The sequence below is a fragment of the Stegodyphus dumicola genome, chromosome 8, assembly GCF_044657685.1.
Source record: "Stegodyphus dumicola isolate Sdum_Otavi_A_Nest chromosome 8, ASM4465768v1".
NCBI lineage: Eukaryota > Metazoa > Arthropoda > Arachnida > Araneae > Eresidae > Stegodyphus > Stegodyphus dumicola.
The window spans coordinates 118,299,905-118,311,960 of NC_140775.1; the positions used below are offsets into that span (position 1 = coordinate 118,299,905).

A 12,056-nucleotide genomic window follows, 5' to 3' on the forward strand; every position below is an offset into this window, starting at 1 on the left:
ATCTTATCGCAGTAGAAATTATACATCAAGGAGAACGCTCCCAGGGCTAGAGAGTCAGGTGCAAGCAAGGCCGCCGTTCCGGAAACTGAAAAGACAGCAGGAGGAACGAAAATACCAGGAACAACAGAAGAAATTCAAGAAGGACTCCAGACCGGAGGACGTCAAGACCAGCCGTCCAATGGAAAAACGGAAAAGACAGCAACCCGACGATTATTCCGCCAAGAGACCAGCATGCAGAGGACGCAAAAGAAAAACTAATGTGGACGACACTCGGAGGTCAGTAAGGAGAAGATTGACGTCCATGAAACCTATAACGTGGGAACAATTTTGCCAGAAAAGAATGACGGAGTTTCAATCATCGAAAACTTAAAGATAAGTTAAAATCTTCTATAAAATTTTTCTTTTCTTCCGAAATGTTATGCATAAGTACGAAGTTCTATGTTTTGACGAAAGTCAATATGTCTCGGTTGAGACTTAGTTTTGTTTTACTTTATTTAGCTAAGGCAAAAGTATTATTTTCTTTAAGTATAAAATCTAAGGAAAAGCATTTTCTATTGGTCGAAAGACTAATTCTGTTATGTTAAAGCCAAAAATTGGCCGAAGATAAAAATAACTTCGTATTCTTGTATTAATAAGAATTTTAGTTTCAGTGCCGCCAGCTTGGCGAAGAATGAGTAAAGTAAAAATTTGTTTTCTCTTATTCATTTTATGGTAAATTGTAAAAATCAAATGTATTAAAATTTTGTAAATGTACGTAAATACTTGAATGTTATGTAAAAGTAGAATTTAGTCTAGAAGCATAAAATTTTAGATGCTAAAAGTAAATGCTTAAAGCAATGAATTCAAAATTTAAGTATTAAACTGTAGATAAAATCATGCTTTAGAGCGAAAGCCTGCATGTCTAAAGATGAATGAGGGGGAAGTTAGAATGAATGTGTTTTGTAGGGTTCTCCACCTACACTTGAATTTTTAAGAATGTTAAAGTAGCTCATCGAGTTGTAGAATGTCGAGTAAGGTGTGTCTATTTGGTCGTTGAATTCTAACAAATCATGGTGGTTAGGGGAAGTGTTGTAAGACTAAAACACGAATATTCCCGTTTGACACCACACATGGTGGAGAGCCAGGGTAAAGCTAAATTAATGTTTGTTTACTTGAATGAATGTGAATTAAGCAGTAACTAAGGAAAATAAATCGTTTAAAAACAAAAATGTATTCAGTGTCAAGAAAGTGTAAATTATAATGTATTTAGAAAGATACTGATACTTATTCCTTCCAGATGCTGGAAGGAAAAGAACAAGATTGGTTGATGAAGTCCAGGAAAAGTTGCTGTAAGAAGAGAGATTTATATAAGTATTGACAGAAATTGAGTATACATTTTGTTACATAAGATTTTTTTTTTTTTTTTGTGTAAACGAGGCTCTTAGTTAGTTCAAAATTATAGAAACTTTACAACAGGTCGTTTATAGGACCTGCTTCCAAGTTTTCCAAATTCTGGCAGCGGCAAATGTAGGGTTTATATTTATTTTAACTAACATTTATTTTAAGTTTAAACTATCTTTCCTGTCAAGCATTACTTTCCCCTGGAACTGCCAATGCCAGAGTATGTAAATTTTAGTAGAACGCGCAAGGATTGAAATTATCTGCGGAAGTATTCTGAGTTAAATACTCGTAGAAAGGAAACGAGTTCGAGATGTGCTGTTCTTACTTCACGAGCGCGGAAGTAGTTAGACAGAAATTGAAGAACCCCGCGTTTCGGCCTGTGTGCTTGCCTCGGAGAATTGTTAATTGTTCAACGTGATATTCAAAGTTTGCTGAATTAGCAGCGGTATTGTAAAACGCGATGAGGTTAGTTACTTTTAGAGAGCCTCGTAGTTAGAGTCTTGTTATTATTTCTTTTCAGGTTCTTATTTTTATTTTACCGCCGGGTCGGCGTAGTTTGTGAGCGTCAAGAGCACGCAATTGTAATTTCTTAAGTTGAATAAAAAGGGACTTAAACCCTTAGCAAGACTCTGTCTATTTTCCAGTTTCAACAGTCACCTCTTGGTTGCGTGCAGGTTGGAGGCGCGCAACTCTACAATCTGAAGGTACTAACACCTCCTGTGAGGTTCCTAAGGATGCTTTAGTATATTAATAACAGTTTCATACATAATTATTGAGGTGGAAGAGATTCTGCTCAAATATAAGATTTTTGTGTTTACAGAACAATGACCAATAGTATGTATATGTATGACAATTGTACAATGTATACAGTACCTAACGCACACATATATACATGCGTGTGAATGTTAAATGCAATACACTTAAGGCATAATTAAATAAACATAACAATGTTATTAAATCAAAAGCTCAGACAATGTTATTAAATCAAAAGACTAAGTTTAAAATTAAAATTATGCACACATTATAAATTAACGATCACTTAAAAGATTGCGTAAATGCTTGAAGTAAATACAAGACCATTTAAAGCTTTCAATCATAATTAACGTTTTTATAAATTCAATGCATTTATCATTAAAATTACACCTAAATATTTAAAATTCTGTTTGAAAGTGCAGTAGTTATAATTAGTATAACTTGAGATAATATTTTAATTACTGTGTTTAACAGTTAAACTCTTAGAATTTGATTTAAAAGTTTTTGGATAATTCTAGCACTTATTCTCTCGCTAAGTATCACTTAACTTTGCATCAATCTCCATTCTGTTCAACAAGTACCTGAAATAGCATTCATTCATTGCATTGCAAATGTTCTTAACTGTTGCGAGGTTTTTGACAATACATTTCCTATAAAAGTCCATATTGCAGTTCGGCTTACGTAAACGCGTGGTAACTATAAGCGGACAATAAAAGGCATTATGGTCAGGTGCGCTTTCTAATCTTCAGATACATGTATTTGAGAAGCAAAAACGCTGAAAATAGGTTGGTGATAAAAGGATGCATGCCCCGTAGAGAAATTAGTTCGGTGTGAGATGGCTTATGCGTCCATTTGTGCTGAATTTAGGAATGAAACTATATGTGTGTCTGCCAGTTTCTATCAGATCCCATTCTGTTTGCCATTGTTGTATTGCATTTTCATGTAGAGTTCGTTTTAGATAAGAGGAAAGTGCAGGGATTTAATCAACTCTGCTTCATAATTACCACTTGCTTCTCTAGCTAGTCTGTCCACTGCTCTTATCTATGAGACCTACATGGGCGTTAATGAGAATAAGTTCTACATAGACTTGATTGCAATATTGTATATTTCCTATTAAGGGGGAGGTATGGTTGTGATTCAATATTGAGTGCATAGACATATTGTCAGTGTCATCCTTGCGCAGGGGCCATGCTAATCTTCTCTGTATCATTCCAATTTAGTTTATGTACTGCCAAAGCAACACATATTGTCAGTGTATATAATTGCATTTTGATGCTATTTTAATTACGAACTGAAGGGCTGTTGAGATACCTGATGCTTCGCTAAAGTGCCTGTGCTTTCTAGAAGCTCACTAAAGCACTCACGAACGTGATCTTTTAGATGACTGATGCATTGCGCTTGAACTTCGTGATTTAGATAACCTCACAGAATGTAATCAGGTGCTGAGAAGTCAGGTGAGTGGGAAAGCCAATGCCTAAAAACATTTTCTTCAGAAATCCCATGAAAGGGTTTGCATTATAGGCTATCGCTTCATCTTGTCGGTACCATAAGTGACAATGAGAATTGAGTTCATGAAGCAGAAATTTTGCAACTTATGTAGAGCTTAGCATTTGATGTTACAATACAGCCCTCGTGTCAGAAAATATGCATAAGTAATCCATTCGGAGGAAATTGCTCTCCATACTGTCACGGTTTATCTATACATAAGATGTTCCATAATTCACAAGGGTTGCAGCTCAGAAACCGCAGTTCTTTTTGTTTACATACACGGACAAGGTGAAATGGTTCTCGTCTGACATTAGTAACCTATTCACAATATCATGTTCAACTACCAGGCACTAAAAGAACTCGTTGCAGATTTGAAATCACTTCATTTTATCCTGTTCAGTAAGCTCACGTACAAAACTTATCTTGCAAGAATGGTAATGACTATGTTAAAAAAGATTTCTGTGAACTTTGGCATTCACCAACTTATGTGCGATACCTTGTTGCCGAGCTGACAGTCGAGAACTGCGCAAAATCATGTCACATACACGATTCGAGGTTTTTAGTAAAATTACCGGAGAAGGACATCCTGCAGATTTACTGTCTTTTACAATTCCTTTTTGTCATGAATACCCATAGCAACAAAATATTGCGATAATGGGCATCCCGTCATCCACACTTCTGTCGAAAATTGCACTGCGTGTAGTGCTAGATTATGTCTTTATACGTATACTCTTCTATTGCCGCAATGTGGTTTTGCGCAGACTAACACTCAAATGAGCGTCAGAGGATAGTGCGCGTAATAGTATTACAGCGACGTGTGTAGGTGTCCTGAAAGTAAAAAAATAAATTCCAACAGATTTATTCTTTTACTCTCATGTTTCATATTTTAGGCTGCTCATATTAAAGGCTTTCACAAAGTAAGGAATAGGGTTCATTTAGAGTTTTTATGAAAATATCAGCTAGCTGAGGAGGAAAGGATTTTGTTTATTTTGCGAAAACCGTGATCGAAACGTTATGGTAAGCAAGCAAGACACAAGGTAATACAATTTTCGTTATGATCAGATTGCTATCTCAGATGTAGGCCTTCGTTGAATTGCGGAATCTAGAGACGCTAGATTTGTTCGAACTTGCAGTAAAATCATAAACTGGCAGGAAATGATTGTGAAGTTATATTTAGTGATAAATTCGGTGCTAGACATATTAACAGATTTGACAGGAAATGTAACGGAAGGACTTGTTAAAGAAATATAAATGCTCTGCATCTGAATTTGTGGTCAACTGAGTCAAATGGTGATCGGCGAGATGAGCCTTTTGAATTAGAAAGAGGCGATGATGGTCAGAGATGTCATTATAATGAAAACGGCCTCTCAACTGCGTTTAAGAATGGTGTTGGTATTATTAAGGTAATTGGTATTGCTATGGTATTGCTAAGTAATATAGAAATGAATGCTTCATATACAGGTAATATATAATAAAATTCCTTGAGTGGCGTTATTGGATACCGGACTTTCAATATTTTGAGTGCGATATTAAATGTGGAAGTTAACCACGAAAAACTTCTGTTTACAATCCGAATTTGCAGGTGATTGGTATTGGAATCATGTTTAAAGCAGCAGACGCAAGAGATGACTTTATGGCAGACACAGTGGAAAATATGACTGTTTTGGATATGGGACAAAGGTTATGGCAAAAAATAAACTTAATATATATACCATCTTCAAGATTAATTACTTAAGTTTATTGAGTGTACCCAATACGCAAATAAATTCCACCTAGAACGTTTGAATGCGTTATGTACGGGCAATAACTCAATTGTTAAAAAATAACAAAATTATTGATTTTAACATTCGATAATATTAAAAGAATTTTACTTACTTATATAGTACCATTATGTTTTACTATAAACACATTACGCAGACTTTTCTGCATTTTCTGCATTTCTGTTTTTCTGAGTAGTTACTATAATTAATTTACTAATTTCTTATATATATATATATATGGTAACAGTTAATTCTACGCAGCCATCAGAGGGCATCACCTATGATCCTTCAGCGAGAGCGAGGTGAAAGAGATAGATGACATATGGACAGACGTCGATCCCACGCGAAGGTGGTAACTACACTCATGTCCATAAATTAAGGATAATTCAGAGTCACGTGGAAATCAAAGTCTAAAATAAATATATCACCTGTAAAATCACTACACACACAGAATCATATGCAAATTTCAGGAAGTAACCAGATGACACCGATGGTACGTCACAATGACGAGAGTGTAAGACAGTGATACTCGTATATAAGGAATACAGGCAAAGAAGTAAAATTGTTCGCAGGCGCTTTATAAGCATTTCAGTGCAATAACCGAATAGTTATGACACAAAGGACGCATTTGGATGATTTTTTACGTGGTAGAGTTATCGGCCGTCTGGAATGTGGGCGTAACCAACTGGAAGTATCAGACGAACTTGGAATTACCCAGAGTGTCATCTCCAGGCTTTGGCAACGATACCAAGATGATGGTAATGTGAGTAGACGTTACAGCACAGGTCGCCCCAGAGTTAAAACGCCGAATGAGGACCGGTATTTGGAAGTTACTGCCAAAAGAAACAGGCGGAGCACAACCTCGGACCTGTCTCGTCAGCTCTCTTCAGCCACTGGTACGAAAATTTCAAGGCAGACCGTGTACAGGCGCATAGGGCAGATTGGCCTATATGTTCGTAGACCTGTCAGATGCGTTCCACTTACTGCAACTCCCTGTCGCCTGCGGTTAGCCTGGAGTAGAGAGGATGCATTGTGGACACCGCAACAGTGGGCTTGTGTGATGTTTTTCGACGAGTCCAGGTTTAGTTTGCAGTCTGATTCTCGCTGGACATTCATATGGAGAGCTCCAGGTACCCGTTACCACCAAGAAAACATCATTGAACGACACCGTTACGGTGGTGCAAGAGTGCTCGTTTGGGGTGGAATTATTCTGGGTTCCAAAACTAACCTGCATGTTCAAATTGTAACCATGACAAGCCAAATCTATCGAGACGTCATTCTGGAACAACATGTACGTTTGTTTCGGGGCGCCATGGGCGCACAATTTGTGTTTATGGATGACAACGCCCGTCCTAACCGTGCAAACATCGTAAGCGAATGCCTTCAATCGGAGGATATCACCCGTTTGGACTGGCCAGCATTATCACCGGACTTGAATCCAGTAAAGCACGTGTGGGATATGGTTGGCCGACGAGTTGCAGCCCGTCAACCTCCTCCTGCATGTGTACAGGAACTTCGGAGAGCATTGCTTTTTGAGTGGTGTAATATCCCACAAGATCAGATCGATAATTTGATACTCAGCATGCCTAGGCGTTTTACGGACTGTATTGCATCCTATGGGAGACATACAACGTATTAACAATCATACCAGCCATGTAATATTGGTTTTTTGTAAATAGATTTTTTTTTGTAATTTGCTCCAGGGAGAAAAAATCGCTAATTTTTTTAATAATATCAAACATATAGCATCTTTTTTGCTTATTACCTATTTTTGAATAAATAAGCCTTACAAATAAGTCAAATTTATTTTGCTTCTAACTCTTCCTTTGCCTGATTTTGCATTATCCTTAATTTATGGACATGAGTGTATATAGAACTGTATGATTCCACGCGGAGGTGTTAACTCATGAACTGTAATTGATAGCGAGTAGGCACCAAGCAGCTATTTAAGATATATAAGATTGATGATGCAAAATTTTGTTTGTATCCAACGGCACCGCGATTCGATTCAATACGTAACTTTTCTGTTATTTTCATTACATGTGTGTGGTGTGGAAGACGTTTAAAAGTGTTATTTGCCCTAGGATATTATCTTCAACTCCCCTATCACATATATTATTTTTATCGTTTCACCAAAATTACCGTTCATAAGAGAAGGAAGAAACACACATCTTGATCATTCTTTATAGCGTCTCTTCACAAGGCTGTATGTGCACATTTAAGGATCTTAAAGCATCCTCAATAATTAATTATGATGACACATAATATTTCCAAGAAAATAAAGCTGGTCAGTTACTCACTGACAATTCTGTACATTTCCTGTCTCATACATACAGGATAATTTTGTAGAAAAACTGAAAATTGAAAATCTCTACGACACATTCTCTGCTTACAAAAAAAAAAAAAAAAAAAAAATGGCCGCGGGTGGAAGCCAGCAGCCTCGTCCCTAGCAGCCCTCGGTGGAATAATGCGTCACAAAACCGATTCGATCGGACTTTATGCTCTCGCGTTGAGCAATGAAGATTATTTTGTGCAGATCGCAGTGTATAAGCTTGCTTTTACAATGACCAACAGTGCAAGAAAAATCTGTAATGTCACCAGCCCGACATCTTCAAGATCTGTCGCCGAAAGACAAAGAGAAGCACCGGTATATCGTAAGTACTTTTGCTTTTTTGTTTGATAAGACCTTTAAACTGACTCGCATTTAAATATAGTATAAGACAGACCGCGGTCATAATCTCCCTTTTAAAAAAATCCCTATAGATAGAATATCCCTATATATAGGAAAATCCCTATATATCTATAGGTTACGAAAGGAGGTTACGAAATAGGAATAAGGTTACGAAAATATAATTTAGAAGCGCATTGGGAAGATGTAAGAAAGAGTATAATACATACAAGTAGTTCTTATATTAGTAAGTCAGATACCAAATCCCAGATGAAGGATACTTTACTCCTTAGAGACCATAATCATGGTGCACCATTTTTGATTACAAGAATCTGAAATGTATAACTAAACATTCAGGTTATACCCTTGTAGAGTAATTAGGTTATTTTGAAGCAGAAGATATGAGAAATGAGTAATGCCCTCGCTGGAACTCGAAACTGGAACTCTTGAATACACGCCGAGTGTGCTAACTGTTACACCACGGAGATGTGTGAAAAGGAGGGAGAAAATACCCTATGCACTCCACGTGGCCTGTTATGACTCTCAGACCAACTTGTTTGATTAGGTGAGTCGGACCGCTCTCACTTCTGATAGCCTACACACACTACCCCTTTTTAAGGGGCAACTGGGATTAGGGGACCCAATCGCCAAATCCTGGTAGTGAAGAATCATCATTTAGTTCAGGCGCCACTGCAGTGACATTAGGTTATTTTGAAGCAGAAGACATGAAAAATGGTCAGTGCCTCGCCGGGAATCGAACCTGGACTTCTCGAATACTCGCCAAGTTTGCTAACCGTAACAACACGAATGCATGCTGAAAGGAGGGAGAAAATACCCTACACCGTAAAGAAGAAATAATTAGGGAAATCAGGTACATTAAATGCATGACCATTCTGGAATTAATTTCTGAATATTTTTCAAATAGTGGATCAGGGAATGTGCTGAAAACGATGTTCATCATACAGTCGAGTATATAGATATTTTAAGACTCGTCTTTGGTTTATGCAAAGCACCAACAGGTAATGCATATAATTTTACAGCTCGTGCCATGGAAATAAAACTTTTATTTATCTGGATTAGATGATTCTAACACATAACAAAATGAATGAACCCACTGAGGATCTGCAAGCACTTTTTACTCTATTACAAGAAGTGGACCTAAAAGTTTATGCATCGAAATGCAAGTTTGCAACTAAAGATTTCTATACATCGGTTACAAAATATCACTTAGATAAGTAAAACTGAAATGTTTAAGTTATGTAGATATAACGAATAAAAAATTCACAGTTTCCGCTTAAAGGATTCGTTTCAGTGTGCGAGGTTGAACATAAAAATAACAACAACAGAACTTTCAAAATATTTTTAATAATTTTTTTTCTAGACGTGGTGGGATGAGGTCTCATAGCTCGGTGAATTATTTGCCGAATAATCGTGATTTAATCATCGAATCTCGTGTCAGTTATATAATGTTACCGAAAATACGTGGATGCTAAATAATGAATAAACTGAAGATAAATAATTAATCTTACTGCTTGTATATGGTGTACTGGACATCTAAGGGAATCTGTTTGCAGCTTCGGAGTAGTTTTAAAGGATTCCTAAGAGAAATTCTCATCGAAAGTTATACCCAAGTACGGAGATCATGTTGATCAACGTTTGGGGAATTCAATTAATTATATTGACATAAACCATTATGCGAGCAAGTTCTTGCGGAAGATATACAACTCCTATAAATAACACAGGATTCACCATTTTGCACTGTTGTACTCACGGAAAAAAAGACTGAGAAGTTGATTAAAGCACCGTGTTGGTCGGCGTTGACAAGATTCAAATTTCCGTAGAGGAAAAACGGCCACTTTTTGGTTACGTGATAACTATCCTAACATGTGTTTACTTATGGTTCTGTTGTAATTAATGCAACCAAAAGGCTAAAGTTAGTTTCAATTTAGCACCTCAACAGCCGAGTAAAGAGAAAAAATTAAAATTTTTCTTACCTGTAAAGACGAGATCAATTCAATCAAAGACGCTAATTAAATCAAAACTTTTATTGACATCACGAACACAATACGCAACAGACATGAAAAACATATATATCCAGTTATGCTTCGTGCTTTCAATTTAATTGTTAGCGGCGTCAAAAGCACCAATTCCTCTAAAAAGAACCTAAGAAGTACAAAGCCATCTGACACCTGTCATTTTAGTTTCTACAGTAACTAAACTAATATTAAATATAATGTGTACTAATATTAATACTGTACTAATATTAACGTGCACCAATACTAGTATATTGTACTAATATTAATGTAATAATATATTGTGGATCAGTCCTCTACAGGATCTTGAGAATCTCAAGGTATAATAAACATTCAAAACTTGATAATAAATCGTATATTTTTAAATGTTTGGCCCATTAATTTTGAACATGATAAACTCTGTGTTTCAATGACATTAATATCTAGGCTAAAATCTCATATAACATATGTCACTTATCAGATAAGAACTTTTGTGCGTTCCTGGTGAGACTGCGATTGTGCAATTAGTGTGTAGTAGCTGTATTAATGTCCCTGAAATTAACGCCATTGCGTAATTGTAACTTACTTTTTGGATTACATTTTAAGGTATTTCTCCCGCCTTCCTAGCGTGCATTCGTAGTGCAGTGGTTCTGCATGCTGGGCTGGTATTCCAGAGGTCCGTGTTTCGATTCCCGCAGAAAGCTAATTTTTCATTTTGCCTGCTTTCAGAAATCCTAATGTCTCTACAACATATAATATAAAAAGACTACAAAGATAGATTTCCTCTGCATTTGACTTCTCTGAAGTAATAGTATATTACAGTTTACTACAATAATATTTCAAAACTTTCTGTGATTCCATACGACGCCGATGTCCGGCCAGCGCTGCAGCTGACAGCCGAATTTTCGAACACCTTCTGGGGGCCTCTCTTGATATCGTAATTGTTAGATTTTGATAAATAAAGTAGTATTCTTCATTTACATGTAGTACTTTCATTTCTCGTATTTTCTATATGCTTACACATGAAGATACTTCTATGATGTTGTTTCACAGGAGAAAATAAACGATAAAGAAACCATAAAAAGAAAGTAATAATTAAATGGTAAAGCTGATATTTAATTTAATTTAGAAATGCGGAACAAATTTCCTACCGTCTATAGTTCCAAATGAAAGCAACTTTGAATAATTTTTATTTACTTCGGGTGATGGCCTATTTTTGAAGCCTCCACTAGAGGAGCAATACGGAAGTATAAGATTTGGAATACAGATACTTGCATGGCAATGGTTAATTAAAAGTGATTTCATTATGTTGCATTCTTAGGTTTTCTTTGATGCATCATTTGTTTATTTATTATTATTCAGACATTTAATTCATCCGTATCAAAATCATTTTTTGTAAATTCTCTTACTTTAAGCTCATTAAAATTTTAATTATTTGTTTTAAAAGGCAAGGTAGAGGGGGGGTAAAATATTAATGAAATTAAAATTGCAACTATTTTAAAGGAAAATTTAATTCCTTTTCAAGCACCAGGTTAAGCTCAAATGAATTTTAAGAGTTTATTTAATCAACTCATCTTTAAATCATTAAGAAAATTTAAAGTTATACCTTTCAAAAAGTAAGATGTCTAGTATAAAGTTAGGTAATTTATTTGAATACAGTAAAGCACTCGAGAAGTTTCTGCCTAAGGAGAAAGATGCGTTTGTGCAAAACTGGCCGTTACACATAGGCAAATACACGAAAGTCACTCATGCAAATCAGCCCATTCACAAAGAGGTCGAACTACCAACAATCAATGATGTTATCCACTCTGCTGTTGGTGGTGACTATGTTTTATATAACGGGAAGCAAGCATTATTTTCATATTATATATTCACATTTTATGCATTATTGCACTAATTATTGAATTAATTAATAGTTTTAACAGATTTTTCTTTTGCTACTTAAATTATAACTGAAGTACTGTTACTTAAGCATTTATTGTCTCATAAACCTTT

At 35.9% G+C, this 12,056-nt stretch overlaps 1 non-coding gene across 1 annotated transcript; it reads right to left on the reverse strand.

Annotated features, from left to right (window-relative positions):
- Window positions 1–3,271: 3,271 nt before the first annotated feature.
- On the reverse strand, window positions 3,272–3,376 carry LOC118196908 (U6 spliceosomal RNA). The gene has a single exon (XR_004759478.2). It is a non-coding gene; the product is annotated as a U6 spliceosomal RNA (small nuclear RNA).
- Between the last annotated feature and the right edge of the window lie 8,680 nt (window positions 3,377–12,056).